The following is an 18,163-nucleotide window of genomic DNA, read 5'->3' as shown; positions in this document are numbered from 1 at the left end:
GAAAGTGACTTTGACTTGGCTTTATAAATGTCAATTTATCATATTTTATTTTCACAGTAAATTGATGTTTAGCATAAGACTAAACATCAATCCAAATATTGTTTTGAAACATTAAACAGAGAACTTATGAAAAAAAAATCCACATAAAATGAATTTAATTTACAAATATATATATAATAATACATGTGTATATTTAAATATAGAGATAATATAGAGTCTGCCCTAGAGTATTTAAAAAATAAGACTGAAGCCAATATCTTACTAACTCAGTTTATACAACTGACCGTCAAAAAGTTCATAGAACCTTTGACACTCGGATGTCTCTCCTTAAGCGTACTTTTAACGACAATTGTCAATAACACTCTTATTAATTGAAAACTAAGCAAAAAGTAGGAAAACACTAACACAAGACATGTAACGTTTGTAATTTAAGATTGTATTACGCAATTCGTTACCAGGATCAAGGACGCTAAATACAACCTATTTATTCCTAAAACCTTTTTTGTAAATTCTCTTTTTGGTGTGAAGCGAGATAATGCAGACATATACTGCATGTTAATTAGCAATTTGTTCTTCTATCCGTGGTTTTCACTTATACTATAGGTACGAGCATACTGTTAATCAAAGTGCAGGCTAAACTGTTTTGATCGAAATTTTGGCGAGACTTTATTAGCCTCTATTCTGCTTGGCTCCAAATGGTATTTCTGCAATAGTTGACGTCTATATATCATGCTCATATATAGAAATGATGTTTCATCTCAGGATCGTAAAAAAATCACTTCTCTTGAGGAACAATTTGAGCCAAGAGATGTTACTACGTAAGACGGTTTCGGAGTCAGGTAAAGACGAGCAGCCAGAGAGAGCAGGATCTAAGCTATACAATACCTTCTATATTCGCCATAAAATGATACTGATTGTCTAGACACCGTTCCAAATAGATAGCATCGAACCAATCTCAGCTGATCATTTATCGCTAAAACGAAGTTGCGCGTGCGCACCATTTTGAAAACACTTAGATCAGGAAGTGCTATTGTTTGCGGCCAGCGGTACGGAACTAGCATGTATTTACATAAATTAGGCTGAGCTTGTTACAACAGATCGGTGTTGCGTATTTCATCTTAAGACTATTTCAAATATGCAATGTTGGTGCTATTTTTTATGTAAACGCCTCTACTACTGGGGTGTTTAAACCTTGTTTCATATGGATCACTTACACATAGACGCGGCTTATTTTATTATTAACACTGTGCCTATTGTATTATTAATCCCAGTGTTATTAATTTCTGTTAAGTTGTTTAGTGCAGTTATGAGCCTTGTTTTGGTATTCCATTTAATTAAAAAAATTACGATTAGAAAGAAGACTCATAGGTGATCGATCCTACATACAGAATTAGTGTTTGCTTTGCATTTCTAACAGCCATCTTGCCTCTGCCATTTTTTTTTAACACGATAATTCCATATATTCATATTAATGGTGTTGTATATATTTATAAATCATGCTGACTTATTGGGATGATTTAATTCTTAACAAAAAACTGATTTTAATACTAGGTTACCAACGACTCGTGACGTCTGGGTTTCCTCAATCAGTTTTTCTAAATACTTTAACTTTTTTTTGTACAATTAATGACAGATAGGTACCTGTTTATATACGATTTTTTTCTAGGTTTCATGATGAATATTTTAGGTTCATTTACCAATTCGATATTTTTACTTATTCATTTTTCGTCTTGTCATCACTGAATCGCCTTATTGTACATACATTAGTAGATACTTAAAACTTAAGATTTAAACTTAATGCTTCACGCATTAAATTCGGTCAATGAAAAATGGTCCTCGACAGACTCGCGATACTATTTATTGACACTATTGACAGGCTTATTGGACTTTAACTCCTAACTCCACTAATTTGACACAGTTAGCATTTAATTTCTCCTTACATAATAAAGGCAATTTAAATTACATAATGCCTGATATTCTATAACTTCCACAAACATAAAAAATTAATAACTATTAATAGTATGTTACATCATAAAATAATCCTTAAAATATGGTAATGACGCTTTACGTAAATATAACGATATAAATATATTGAATAACTTATTTTCACCTATTTTAGATAACTGTCAAGGTTCCTGCTTGGCCCCTAACTAAAGAAAATGGAAAAGCATTCCGGTAGTTTAAACCGGTAAAAGTTCTTGCACCCCTTCACCTTTCTCAAGGCGAGGAAGTAAAAAAGGATTTCCAAAAAAACAAAACCTCACAAATTTGAACGTGGCCATCTTGAAACCAATTGGATTAATTAGTAGCTCACTACTTCATAACTTGCCATCAACATTATCGCTTTGACGGGTCACTCGCTTCGGAAAGGACTCGCGCTTGACAGTTTTAGCTTGACTTCAAATAACATGGCAGTAAATGGGTACAACATTTAGCACTTGGTCGTAAATGCGGAATTCCTTTCTTTAGAAAGTTGACGACACAAGGGGCCGGGTTTGTTTACAATAATATTTAAGACGAACTCGATTTTCTTTTGTGCGAAACTATAAAAGTAAGTGCACTTTAATACTTGAAAATATAAACAAATTCAACAAAAACAAGGAAAAATTACACATTACTTTTTATATTAGCAAATTTAAAAAAGGGAATTGTTTGCTAAAAAATTTCATACCCATACCGCCGCTTAGAAAGTATTTTTTTGATCAATTTACATTTAAACATTGTAGGTATATCTAAGAATGTCTGAACTTCAAAGCAATATTGAATTTGATTCAACAGACCTTGATTGAAATTCAATTTTTCATTCCTTTTGATTTATTAACTGTTTAATAAAAACATTCAACAAAATACGGAGGGAGTCATGAGAACTTACCCTTAAAGAATTATTTAATTTGATTTCATCTTTTGAGAATCGACTCTTGACTTTATGGTATGTATCCAACTCAAATCAAATTTATGGATGCAGGTTAAAGTTAAAAAAAAAGAAAAATAAAAAATGTGAATGACCGAATAAAACCTTTTTCGAGACAAAATAAAAAAAAAATGTTTAGTGTGACGAAGAAAAAATTCTGTGTGGGTAGAGTGGGTTTGTATAAGTTTTGTAAGCCGAAGAGAAAAGTTGTTATTCGCGTATTTCACTTAATACATATTAATACTGAAATATTGGTATTAATATTTACGGAATAAAGTACTCAAATACTGAATGATATACTCGTTTTGTATAGCCTATACCAGTATTTTAAGCATTTTTTTTTTATTTTAAAACTTAAAAAACTTACAAACACTTCATAAACCTACCTTTTTGCAAAATTTAAACCAACATAAGCATTATTTGCTACCATTTAAACTACCTACATACTACCGCACAAAATTCGCGTCATATACATATTTCTGCTATAAATTATCATGCAAATTAATGTTTTGACCCCTTAAGCTACTAAACCATGTGACAAATTAATCATGAATGGTCGTTAAGACCGTCAAGATTGCTTGGCGCTCGGCATGGCGCCAACGACCGTAAACGATGTTTATAATCAAAATTTTCACAAAAAAAAACCGACTTCAAATTAGTTTCAGTATTGCGTTTTTTGTAAAACTTTGTAAGTGCCCTTGAACATTATTTTTTTTCGAAATAGTTTTTATAACCTTTGTAGTGAGTACAGGCGTGACAATATGTTGTGTGATGGCGGTAAACAATGCTTAGATATGCTATAGCAACCATTGCGGTTAATCTGCTGTTATTTATTGAAGAGTTCCCCCGATTTCTACAAGATCCCATCATCAGATATTGAAATGGTGATAATGGGACCACACGGGAAGCACAAGCTTTCAAAAAAAAAAGAATCATGAAAATCGGTTCACCCAATCGCAAGTTACGAGGTAACAAACATAAAAAAAAAAAAAAAAAACAGTCGAATTGAGAACCTCCTCCTTTTTTTGAAGTCGGTTAAAAACGATCATCAACGTTGCAACCAAAAGATAAACGCCCATTTTACAGGTTATAGGAATATGGATAAAGAATTAATATGCAAATAAATAAATTTCAAGCTACATAAAAATTACTGCAAAGAAAGGAGCCAGAATACCTATATGCAGCCAAATAATTTAGTAAAATATTAAAACAAAAAATTATAATGCAATATATTGTGTGTAACTGTATTTTATTCCTAATTCTTAATATAAATTGCAAGATCAAAAATGCATTGTACCCGTTACGACTTTAAAAAGTCATGTACTCATAAATTTCGAGATTCGAATACTTAGTAGGCTAACGATGCCTTGACACAAAAGCCTTGGCACTGAACATGACCTGGCAGAGACAATAAATATTTATTTTTAATAAATACCGGTTTTTAAGGACATGTTACGCAGTGACCCCATATAACGTTGAGCGTTAACGGGACTTCATGATTTGAATGTGGAACTCTTAGGTACTTACTTTTTTTGTAAATCTACTGATGACAGTTTTCGACCTAAATATACCTACCTAACCTAAAAATACCTAAATTCGGTTAAGGCCCGACTTTTCAATCGTCAGATAACTTTTATCTAAGGAATTAATATGGTCGTTTGACATATTTTTAATACAAAAGCTGTCAAAACGTCAAACATATTCATCGAATAAAATCGGCCCTAAGACATTTAGAAATTCCAAAATAAAATAGTGTTTACCTACTGAGCATTATTTTGAATCAACTTATTTACGACAAAAGTTACAAAAGAAATGAGGATAATTTATACAAAAATACAAACTTTTTTCCTTTTGCTGAATAATCTCAAAAGAGTAAATGCGCTCCTAATTGGCCCGAAAGGTCTAGCAAGTGACCTATCACAGAAGAATGTGGATAATCACATACAAGTCTGGATCTACAAAATGCTACGTTCAAGGTGCTATTTTTGTATTCGTTAAGACTTAATTCTGTTTTTAATATCTTAATTGCACATCTTCTAAAAAACTGGGCAAGTGTGAGTTGCTCTCGCGCAAAAAGGTTTTTATACAGCCAAATAATATTCTACAAAACATCATAGCGTTTTTAAGACTACGTAATTAAGGCCATTTTAAAAAGTTATTTGCTCTACATTTTCCTCTTGCTAAACTTAATGATTCTAAGTCAGCGGGAAAGTAAGTACTGAAGTATTAGTATTAGTATTGAAGTATAGGGTGTATTTTCGTAGGTGCGTAAACAAAAGATTGCCGCGTTCAAATATTTAATTTGAAACCCCACCTAAAGATCTTAGTATAGAGACTTTTGGTTGTCAACATAGTGATCCAATAAATGTTCTATTTTTCTTTTAAGAGCGGATCCCTAATTGGTAACGATGCTTACCAGTATAAATGTTAAAGGAGTTTTTTTTTTCAAAAGGATTTTTAACACAAACAGCCTGTTTACAAATTAGTGTTTTCATGCCTATAAATAGAGTTTGATTAAGCGTCAAAAATTAATTACCTTGGAGGCAATCATTGCTAATTACACCTGCCGGATTGATTAACAGTCAATTATAATTAAATAATATTATTTAAATTAAAGTCACGACCACACAAACAAAATATTGTCGATACATTCAAAAATAATTTAGAGCGTACGACAATATGTTATATGGCGAACATGTTACTCTTTCAATGAAATTTGGCACAAAGATACATAGTTTATAGCCTGGATCAAATACATGGTATGTGTCCATGGCATGTCTAGTCATGATCGGCCTAGCCTTTCCCCGACTTTGTTGGGGTCGGCTTCCAGTCTGACCAGATTCAGCTAAGCACCAGTGATTTACAAGGAGCGACTGCCTATGTGGCCTCCCCAACCCAGTTACCTAGGCAACACGATACCCGTTATAGTTAGACTGGTTTTCAGACTTTCAAGCCTCTGTCTACCTGCAACGATTGTCAAAGATGTATGAATAACAGCCGGGGCCCACAATTTAACGTGCTTTCCGAAATAAGGAGGAACTCGTTATGTCAAAGATGGTAAGCAGCTTAACCTGTGATCGATTCACTGATGATCTTGCATTTATAGCTTACCCACGAACTCCTCGCCTAGGATATGTCTAGTCAAAAGGATTTTCTTAATAACTGACATAATTAATTGTAATATTAAAGAGAACATAGCTATCCTATAATTTACTTTATTACCCACATTACATCGGCCGCCAGAATTCTATTGTATTTTTAATTACATTGCCTTTCAGAATAAGATAAAAGAATTGTCATTGTTCATTAGGTGGTATTTTAATGAAGAACTAATTAATAGGTGCGTACTCAGAAAAAGCTCTACAATGCATATTTGAGATGAAAGAAAAATAAATTGCAAAATTATTATCAAGAACAAAGAGTCCCTATCTGTAACTTGTATCGCTTGCGGCCGTAAAATGTTCGCTATTTTATACTGTGAAGGTTTTAACTTACTTGACGTTTTTGCAACCATTAAACACATGATATTAAAAGTCTCTAAAGTTGCACGAACGCAAACGCTAAAAAGTATTCGTTTACGATACGAAGCATCTTAAAACCTCCTAGCTAATTACTGTTCGACATCTGTTACATGAACTTGGCTTGTCTAGCAGTAAAAAATAACCTTTTCTTCACGAAATCTCGGTGTACATAATATCGAACTATAACGATACTACTACGTTTAATTCCCTAAACCACGTTACGATATATTATGTACTACAAAATTGTACGTGTGCTTTTCAGCTGGAGAGGCCACCTGGAACGTATCCCCAAAATTATTGAAAAAAAAAGCATTAGACTTCCTTTACTAGAAGTTTAAAAACGCTTGTCTTAAACCCTCGCACATAATTCACCTTTAATAAAAAACAAATTAAATTAAAATCGCTCCATCCGTTCTTTAGCTATGATACCACGGACAGATAGACACGTCAAACTAATAACACCCCTCTTTTTTCACCTTGGGTCAATAACATCACTAGATATGATCAGCTGTTACAACATCACCTGTTTACATAAAACGCAGTTCACAATTCGGTAACGCATCGTAATATACCCGCGATTTGAAACACGCTTCACTAACCGCCATTAACATACGGCAATTGCGCTTCTTTTCTGTTGTTGCGAAAATGTAATTTTTGTAGTTCTATGCTGTATATTTTTTTGTCCTTTGCTTATTATGTTCTTAACTTATTTTTATATGTGCTTTTTTTAATATATTTTTATTTTTTTTAATACATTTTGTAAGTCATAACCAGCAAATGGAGTGTTGTATCATGTACGAAGGGCCTAACTCAGTTCCATGTTCTCGTCTCGGTTTTGATATGACCGGTCAAAAAATATCAACCTATTGAACTTATATCTATTAAGATTGTGAGTTTAATATAGGCATAAAACGTGACCTATTTATTTCAGTTGTAACATTTGACAAATTATATTGGGCTAGGCTTTCAATCTCATAGGATGAACCTGCATAATATGTTTTCCGTACTGATCAAGCTAAGAACTTATTTTTAAACCCCATCCCAAAAAGAGGGGTGTTGTGTTATGAGGTTGACATGTCCGTCTTGTTGTTTGTGTCCGTCTGTCTGTCGGCCAGTCGTCTGTGGCAATACAGCTCCCGATCAGATTGAGCGATTTCAATGTATTTTGTTTTGTATTAAAGGTGAATTATGTGCGAGTGTTCTAGAGATGTTAGATAGAAATTGGTCATGCCATATAAAAGATATCAGGGGTGAAAGATTTTACAATGTTAATCTTGTACTGGGTAATACGGGATATCATAGTAAGACTATTCTTTTAAAGTTTACCTACAGTGAGATAAAATATCATGTGTGATAGGCCCTTTTTAGATGTTTCCAGCTGAGAAAACCTTGAACGTGATCTTGATTGGCAGTTGATGTACGGACACTGTTATTCGTCGTCATAATCTCCTGTCTTCACAACGTTGTGTTACTTGGTATTTTAAGCTGATTCTATAATTACTAACTAGTTCTGGTCTTAGGACTTTGGTATTACCTTATGGTTAGCTAACAGATCATTTGAAAGATAAATAGTCAACTTTGTTTTTTGAAATATTGTTTTTTTTTTAATAATCCTACTACTATTATAAAGGCGAAAGTTTGTAAGTATGGATGTATGGATGTTTGTTACTCTTTCAGGTAAAAACTACTGAATGGATTTGAATGAAACTTTACTACAATATAGCTTATACATCAGAATAACACAATTTTTGAGGTTTCTAATGTGAGGTCGTAAAAAAACATATTTATTGCGCTTACATTGCAAACGCTGACTGAATCCTACAAGATAGATAGTAGGCAGGTATAAATTATAACTTATATATTCTAACTATGCGGACGAAGTCGCGGGCAGCAGCTAGTTAACTTCTAAAAGCCTTACTCGGAAGTAACTGGACGTGTCTACTACGGCAATATGTTTCTGAACTATCCAGTGTTTCAATTTCTTTTTTTATAATCCTATTAAAATTGCAAATTACATAATTATGTATGTGACAAAATTAATACTGTGTTTCAATTTCTAATATAGATTATGCAATGTGCTGTTTGATCTTGCATAATATTCGCAATGTCATTAACCTAAGGCGCCATTTTGGAAAGCGGATACTTTTTTAGTTGTGTTTTAAGATATAAATAAATAAGAAAGTGGCTACTGACCGAGAATATTTTTTTATTACCTTGAAAGAAACTTAAATGTTAATGACAAGAATTTGCTTGAATATAATAATAATTGCATGACTAAGCCGGCTGAACAGTTTTATATCAAACTAGCTGTTGCCCGCGACTTCGTCCATGTGGGTAGAAGATATAAGTTATGATTTATACCTGCGCTGTTTTTTCAAATTTTCCATTGTATCTTCGCTCCTATTAGTTGCAGCGTGATGGTTTATGGCCTAAAACCTTCCTCGATTAATGGTCTATTCAACACAAAAAGAATTTTTCGATTTGAGCCAGTAGTTCCTGAGATTAGCGCGTTCAAACAAACAAACAAACAATCAAACAAACTCTTCAGCTTTATATATTAGTATAGAATATAGAATATAAAAAAGCTGGCATGGCATAGGTAAGGAAGCATGGCTAAACAAAAAGAAACATGTAGCATGATAATATTTATGATGTATAACATAATATGACATAAATATAAGCTATATTTACGTTATTCATCATAAATATTTTCTACCTAATTTATATGGTCAAGGAAAACAAAATAGTGAAGGTTCCGAAGCACTCCATTCTTCTACAAACTAGAAAAAACAACCTGAACTGGTCATAATTTAAAGAAAAAAATATGAATATCTGAAACTTTCAGTCATTACAAATAATAGTATTAAGAATCATAATTTCCGACTACTTAACCATTACATCCATTCTGTGCTACAATTGTGTCATCTATAAATAACCTCAATTTCTTCCTATTTTCAAATAGTCACAATAATTAATATTAAGTAATCGCGTATCATTCATGTTTCTGTCGAGGTTATTAACCTGCAAACAGTGGCCGTATAATTATGTTTGTACGGTCAGCAACGAAAGTTCTCGAACAAAAGATTATAAAACATGACTTTCGTTGCTGATTGTACTTTTGGCGTTAGCTAACTCCTCAAGAGAATGGAAAGGTGGCGTGAACTTGATAAATATTTTCAGCGAAGAAATTAAGTCTTATACGGAAGATGACTGCAGTAAGAAGTTGTCGTATTAGTATAGTTGCATATAAAATACAAGGTCTAACATAATATGTAACAAAAAGAATAGAATATGGAAAGATTTCTCGTACGTGGAATAAACAAATATGGTATTGGTTGGATGAATCTATACATTAACAAGTGACCGAACATCTTGTAGGTAGATTCTCTTAACAACATGTCATACTCCTAAGTTAGTATAAGCCTGAGATATTACGGTAAATCTGAATGAACTTATAAAAAAAACATCTTCAAAAACTACTTGTGCTTAATCTTCAAAAGACTCCCACTGTGCAAACAAATAATACAAAAGAAATCATTATTATTGGTATTTGTTTTTTTTTCTTTCTCAAAGCGCTGACACTCATTCAAAGAGACATGTTTCAAACGATTAAGGACAGTCAAAATATTTGCAAAGTGAGGTGAAAGTCTTCATTACCGTTTGATGTTATAAAAACTCTTTTATATAATGTCCTCGTTTTGAGTTTCTATAATTAGAGAAGACGAAAATATTTTTACAGTTAATTTGCACACTTATTTGTCATAAATGTCTTTTTTTGTATTGGTGTCATATGTAAATAGTTTTTGGTGTGCAACTAGAGCAAATGGAAACAAAATATTTTCAGAATTACGATTTTTATGTACGTATTAGACACCGATCGACGGGCTGTAAATTCAATCGATTCAGTGGTTGTCTTCACTTAACACATGCAGTACCTATCTTTAATTATAACTACTTTTATATTGTTAAATTAATGCAAGTAGGTATTAAATAACATACTTATGCATGCATGCATGCATGTGTCAATACTATTTGACACATGCATGCGCGCATGCTACTAGCTTTAATAAGAGGTAGTCATATGACTTTGCACTTGCTATGTTAATCTAGCTAAAATAGTTGCGAAAAATAGTGAAGAGACAGATTTTTTTCTTTATATAAAAACACATAACAGTACCACAGACAATTCTCAACTCAAACAGACCATAAAGAATAGATAGTAGTGCAGTCTTATTTTGATCATTCAACAATTGTACCTACAAAGGTAATTATAATATCTACCTATTAGTCACCCATTCTGACAAGCATAACTTTCTCATTCAACACAACGATGACCTACAGTTTTACTATTGACCCAGCAAACGTAACAATCACGTGATATAGCAAAAAATATCCATAGACAATACTCAAGGAGTCACGTAACTCTACACTAAGCCAGGGGTTCTCAACCTGTGCGCCGGAGTTACTTAAGCTACTTAATATTTGCAACTATTTATAAAATGCTGTATTTATGTATGCACGGATATCGGAACGGCTGAGGTCATCATTAACTGTACGCAAGTGTATCAAGGGTTCAACCTCAGCGTATGTCAGTCTTTTATTAGGTGTCTTTTAGTATTAGGTGTCTTTGCGCATGCGGGGAATGTTTGTTAAGCCCCTCGCGACATAAGTATCAAACTTCTTTGTACGCTCGATTATAAAAGTGCCTGTAAAATACTCTCTACGTAACTACCGTATAGAAACTTGCTTTCTTTTATTGATGGATATCAACATGATGTAACTGATAATTGGTAATACAATAATGTAACTCCTATTGCTATTGGTATCGAAGTGCAAAACTTGAAAATCGCAGTGGCTTAAAAAGATTGGGAACCTCTGTCTGCACTATACCAACAGATCCACTTCAAGTGCCGTTTAATCCGCAAACTTTCGCCGTCTGGGTGTCAAGTGACGTCACAATCCGCCAACTTGATATATCTCTGATAAAGATTATCTAATTTGACAAATTGGGAATTAAATAGCCTAAGTTATAGTGGTTCCGGCAAACTGTATGCTATATTATATTTGAACATATTAAACGCTGGGATTTTGTTACGTGTCGTTGTCTCAATAGAGATGTTGACATGTTTTAATGTCCGTTTGGTTTATCAATTAGAACAAAGGAAGGTAAAATACGTATTTTTTAATATTTTTTTCTGCAATAGAAAAAATGTATTATTAAATTATGCAAGGTTGACTCACGCGTATTTATCGGGAGTGCCCGACTAGTTTCGGACCCAACCGTAGTCCTTAATCATGAGCTGACGCGGTAGGGTCACGAGTCGAATATAATAGAAAACATGGCTATGGAAGCAATATAGTCCATTACATTCTTGCATGCTATGTGCAGCAGGTCCTTAGATTAGCCGGAAACGACTCCCACACTAAGAGATTCAATCCTTGTGCCACAGGGCCTTTCAGGAAACATTCAAGTCACATAATAAAGTATCACTACAGGCATGTAGATCGCAACACGCCCGTAGTTGTGTAATAATAATTACTTAGCAATACTTAGTAACTTTCTCGCCGTGATTGACGGTTACTTAAAATTAAACGTATCTTTCTAATTATCTAGAACAACTTAAATCAAAGGAAAGTTGTTGGAACTAGATCTTTGCATAACTGCATTCATATACGTATTTAAGTATACATCTAACCTGCTTTGTCAGAATAGGTAATGTTTGTTCAATTAATTGTATTTTTATAATGCGAAAATAGATTTCTTAAAAAAACTATAATATTATTTCGAAACCAAAAACATAGAATCTTTAAAAAATACAATTATTTTCTAAAATTTATACATATATTACAAATTAATGTCGACTTTTCCGCGGTTGATTGCAACGGAGCATGGGCAATTAGCAATTTAGCAAGTACCTGCAACTTTAGCAAAGGTACGAAAAATTTCCTTAAAAATTCTATCTTACACAGCGATATCATCATTGTATTACAGTTTGTTCAAAGGTAAATAATGGCTTTACGACTCAGAGCAACATTATTGCTTCTTTTCAATAAGTATATTACTACGCCGTGGTTAGCCCTAGGTTGAAAAAGGATTAAAAAAAACGCATTATACTGTCTTAATACCTGCTTTCTGCATCGGTTTATGTCCCTATAAAAGACCCCCCCCCCCCCAATCATAGACTGAATTTCATAAACCTTAATTATCCACTGTTAGTTTAATTCCCTATTATCACTTTTAATCTCGACGTTTCCAACGCAACATAGACCGGTTTTTTCCTATTAAGAACTTCTTTAATTGTAGTTCATGAATGAGTAACTATGCCCTTACGTCAGAATTAAAGACATAGACAATATAGAGAACCTACATCAATAAGATTGTTGATTACTACCGGTTGGATAAAATAAAACTAGTAGCATTAACATTATGGAAGCTGACCTTAGAAAATTACCAAGTTGTAAAATAATAATAGTTATGACAGAGTGCTGTGTTGTAATTATTCTCACTATTAGACAAATATAAGGTATTTCAATAATTAGACCGTCACATAAATTTCCAAAATGTTAAACATGATTTTTTATGGCTTGAACAAAATAATGACGGCTATGTGACGTCACTTATCAATTTGATACAATTTTTGTGTATTGTCAATAGGCAAATAAATAATTAAATACTTACAATAAATTACATATTGGATAAAAAACTCCAACACTAGGAACTCATTTGACGATAAATTTAAAGATCGAACTTAATTTAATCGATTTAAATACGATAACTAATCAACATCGGATTTTAACACACTTACTTATAAATTAATATTCAGCACTCTATTTTAAAAATAGAAACCACACTAAAAAAATAACGAATCTCGAATAATAATTTCAAAAAAAGAAATCTCGATCCTAAAGTTTTAAATTTCGATTCTAAAGATGGCGACCTCCATTTACCGTTAGTTTACAATACCTAACGGTTAAACTTGCATTTAATCTTGAGTTAAGTAACATCGCGTGATTGTAAAATTACTACGACTGCGGTCTTACTATTGTTAATTGCTTTATTCTATTCATTTTCTAGTACTTATTTGGTACTGTTTTAAGAAGAGGAAACCATAATAAGCTTCCTGGTATTAAACCACCTTTAACATGGTACTATTGATGGAGTGGAAAAGGGACGTTGCTATATGAAGTGAATATTGCTGTCTTGCTTGCTCAATTGCAGTGTGTAAGTCATGGTAGACTCCTTGGTGATGTTAAGTACATTCATTACAATAATTCTCGTGCGATCAATGATGGTGACCGTTATTTGCAAGAGAAGAAACTGTTTCCTAGTAATGATGTTTCTGTGAATTGTATTCAAGCATAGTTATTAAGTATTTCCTTCAGTAAATACTAGATACGTATTTCCTTAATAGATGGTATATTCCAGAAAGGTGTCATGAATAGATAATTTGCTATTTTCATTGATGAAATGGATAGAAAAGGCAAGAAAATATCACCTAGTGACTAAAGATAGAAATAAATTAAGAATTTCGCGTGTCTACGAAGACTGCTGGAGCTGAAAAAACAAGCAATTCTGCTTTTTTTTGTGTCATAAAAGATATGACAGGATCCAAGACCGTTTAAAGATTCAAGAAGTGAGTCTCATGGTTCACTAGTCAAGCTATTAAATATATAAGAGCGACTCAACTTGTCCGGATACTCCACAAATAAATCATATCACAATGTTATTGACCTTAAACTTTACTAATACAGATATATCTGCAGGCAATAAATTGACTATGGAGTGCTTCCGTCAAGAGCTATATTGAAACCAACATAAATCAATTCCCACCGGATACCAATACCGATGTTGCCGGCTAGTGCTCCTTAGGTTTGAATAGTCCTTTTATGCCAAGGACTAAATACTCATGGACTAACTGAATCCTCATGGACACCCGCTCTCTCGGGGGAGGGAACGGATAGTGTCAGACTCTTACTGACCAAAACCTGAACCGCCTAGCTACGTCATCCGCATTTCTGTGTCGGTGTATGGCAATGCGTTGCAATCCTTCATAAAATTGGTGTGAATAGAGCCTTACTTTAAACAAGATATAGGGTCTCCTATTACAGAAATTAATTTATGAAAAAAATAAAGGAAGTTTTGTTTCCTGTCAGCAAAAACAATACTATTTATTGAATTGTTTATCAAATGGTATTTATTAAGATGCCAGTGATTGTTAGATAAGGTAGTTGTTAGTTATTTCCGCTTATAAATATGGATGTTATAATTACAAAATGCATTTATGTATTACGGTTTCAAGGGATACAACATTGTTAAACAGACCCTACCTCTATTTAAAATCTCGCTTCCGTAAATGAAAAGAAACAGCTTGTTTCCTATATCGCAGAGAAAAATTGGTCCTCCAAAATTTTAAGCAGTTTTTGTCATATCATGCTTTTCAACAAGCTATTTTTTTAAGTTGACATAAAATATGGCCATTGGACCCACAAGTGAATCATGCCACACTGACAAGGACATATTTATCCAAATTCCATACAAATGAATAGAATTGTCGATAGAAGAATTTGGAAATTACCATAAATATGCCATTTGCTATAAAACTGTGCCATACACGTGGGCCTTTCATTTTACAAGCTTAATTCGATGGCGCCAATATTCTTATAGTAAATATTAAGATGTTATGTGTAAGAACCAGTTTAGCTTTAGCGAGACCGACTTCCGACTCCTTAGTAGACCTCCATTTAATGAGTGGACCTTATAATCTTAATAGCGGTCATTGTCTGTTGGCAATATGAGAAGTGTAAAATATAAGTCTTTTATTTTATGGTGTTCCACTGTTGGTGGAAGAAAATCAGGAAGCTGTAAATAAAATCGAAGTATTCAGGAAAAATATAGGCTGAGCACAAATTCTTTTGCCATGTAGAAGAAATTGAAAATAGTTGATTCAGAAATCTTGACACCAGATCTGGATTATAAAGCTTATCCAACAGATTCCCTGCCTCTTGTCACGTAGGCAAGGACTAGAAATTGCTAAGAAATTCTTTTATAACACAATCATTTATAACGGCTTAATTATTCAGACTTGTACAATCAGTAACAGAAGTCATTAACACAATCGAATTAACAAAGTACAAACATTTTTCAGTGGCATGATGGAATTGATGTTTAGTACCTTCAAATTTACCCAATATGTCAAATCTACTTTGTTGACAATCGTCACCCAACCAACTAAAAGATTGGTAAGGAGTGATGAGGAAGATTGGTAAGTAGAGAGTAGGTAGAGAGAGTCGCGGAGACAGAGTGCAAGGGATCGCTAAACTCTGGCTAATGCAGTAAAAGAGGCCCAGTGTGTTTTCAGACAATAGAACTTTTGATGCTGACTGTACCTATGTTGAGATGTGGACTTGTTTTACTAAATGTGGATATCGGACATCGTAAAAATAACTCTTAGTGAGTAATAAATAATTAGAACCACTGTCCAACATAATAAGCTTCGTTGTTACGCGCTGTTATACGTTGGAGTGGTCACGTCACCATTTTCTTAAAATTATAATACACATGAAGAGGGACCTTTTTTGTAAGACGCGGAATCTCCATGGATACCCACACCGTTCGGGGAGGAAGCAGGTAGTGTTAGACTCTTACTGACTAAACCTAACCGGTGACGTCATCTGCGTTTTGATTTTGATGCACGGCTATTCTACACAACCTTTATTACAACCTTACCTTACCTTAACAACTTTGAAAATATGATGTGATATACGCCAAAGCGCTAAATTTAAATTGATTTTTTTTTATATTAACTGTGTAGGAGCAAATGCACGGAAGGTCCGTGAACCGAGACCAATAAAAACTACATTAAAAAACACTATCCCTAACGAAAACTAAAGAAAACAGTTAAGCTAAACATAGAGTAGAGATAAACAAGTAGAATTCAACTTAGCAACATGCAATTCTTAAGTGTACAATCATTTACTAGTTAACCCCTTCAATTTGCTCTTATTAAACTATTATAACAAGTTAGTAATTATTGGCTTGCAGTTAACGTTATAACAATTACTTAGTTTCAATGTTTTTTATCAACATTTATTATTTTAATTGTCATAACGTAAGGATAAGGAAACATTTTGTAAATATTTTGCATCACTGCAATAATTTATGGAACAACTAGGTGTTGCCCCGGGTCCCCCCCTCTAAGAATCAAAAATGATCCCACGGTAACATAAATCGGGATAAAAGCTATCCCGCTTTTGTGTAATAAGTTGTAAAATATGTCCTGTCCATCCAAAGGTTGTCTGGAAGATGTCGCTTTTAGCGATAAGACCGACATTGTACCCTAACATTGTATGTATTAAGAATCACTGCTGTAAATCCATGGTGTACAATAAAGAATATTCTAATCTAATCAAAGTTTCGTCAAAATCCGTTTAGTGGTTTCGTGTGAAAGAGGAAACATACATCCATACATACCAACTTTCGCGTTTATAATATGTATTAGTAGGACTATTAATTTGTATACGAATTAACACATTTACTATGAAGTAAATGTAACCATCAAAGACGATTATATTGTAATTAACAGTGTATTATAATCATGACATTTATCGAATAGATGCATAAATTTATATGTATTGAAAAGCTTACGTAAGATAATATTTAATTAGTTTCCTTAACCTTAAAAATAAGGGAGTTAGATCCGGGATTTTAATGTTCTTGACTTGGTATATCACGCTACCGCATGTCTACATTTTATTATAAATAATTCAAGTAGATTTTTCTTAAGGAGTAATATAATTCCATTTCTAGACAGACTATGTATTAAAATATAAGGTCTTTGAAACGCGTTGTAAATCAGTTCTGTAATTATATCCTTAAACTAGTATCTACACCTATATTTATAAAACAGGTAGGTTATATCGCGTTTCCAAGAGAACTCTTCAAAAGTCCGGGGCAAAAATTATCCTATGTTCTTTCTTAAGGTCAACTCTATCTCTGTACCAAATTTCACTAAAATCAGTTCAGTGGTTTAGACGTGAAAGCGTAACAGACAGCCTGACAGACAGACAGAGTTACTTTCGCGTTTATAATATTAGTAGGTATAACAACTTTGTCTACATGAATCAGACATACTATATGTATATAGTTTTTGGCAAGGACGTACATATATTAAAAGTCCACCCATTCGATGTTATTCAATTGCGTTTTTTGTCTTATTTCCGGTCTCAACAGCATTGATCACATTTCGTGTATCGAGTCTATCGCACTAACATTATAAATACGAAAGTATAAGTGTCTTTGTGTGTGTGTGTATGTTTGTTACCTCTTCATTCCCAAACGGCTTGACAGATTTTGATAAATTTCGGATGTAGCTGACACCTTGGATTAACAGATACTCTACTTTAATCCGCCTTGTTTAAAAGAGGTAATGTTTCTGCTGCCAGCCGGGTGGGCAAATCTGCAAATCTCTCAACCAGGAGAAATCATGAATTTTGGACATACTGGAAACTTTTAGCGTCCGGATATAGCTGAACTTAGACTCTTTCATTGCGTGCCCGGCCAAATAAGCGGCAGATATTCCAGATTTTTTAAATTAAGATATAAGTCGATGACTTATTAACAAAGCCTGCTGACAGACACTCGTACTTAATCTTGTTTGTTAAATAACAATAAAAACTTTTTTGTTAAGTCCCTTACACGGACTTAAAACCTTAGAAAAAGTAACATTAGGTA

Source organism: Trichoplusia ni, chromosome 2 (assembly GCF_003590095.1).
Source record: "Trichoplusia ni isolate ovarian cell line Hi5 chromosome 2, tn1, whole genome shotgun sequence".
Taxonomy (NCBI): domain Eukaryota; kingdom Metazoa; phylum Arthropoda; class Insecta; order Lepidoptera; family Noctuidae; genus Trichoplusia; species Trichoplusia ni.
Note: the sequence above shows the minus strand (reverse complement) of the source record.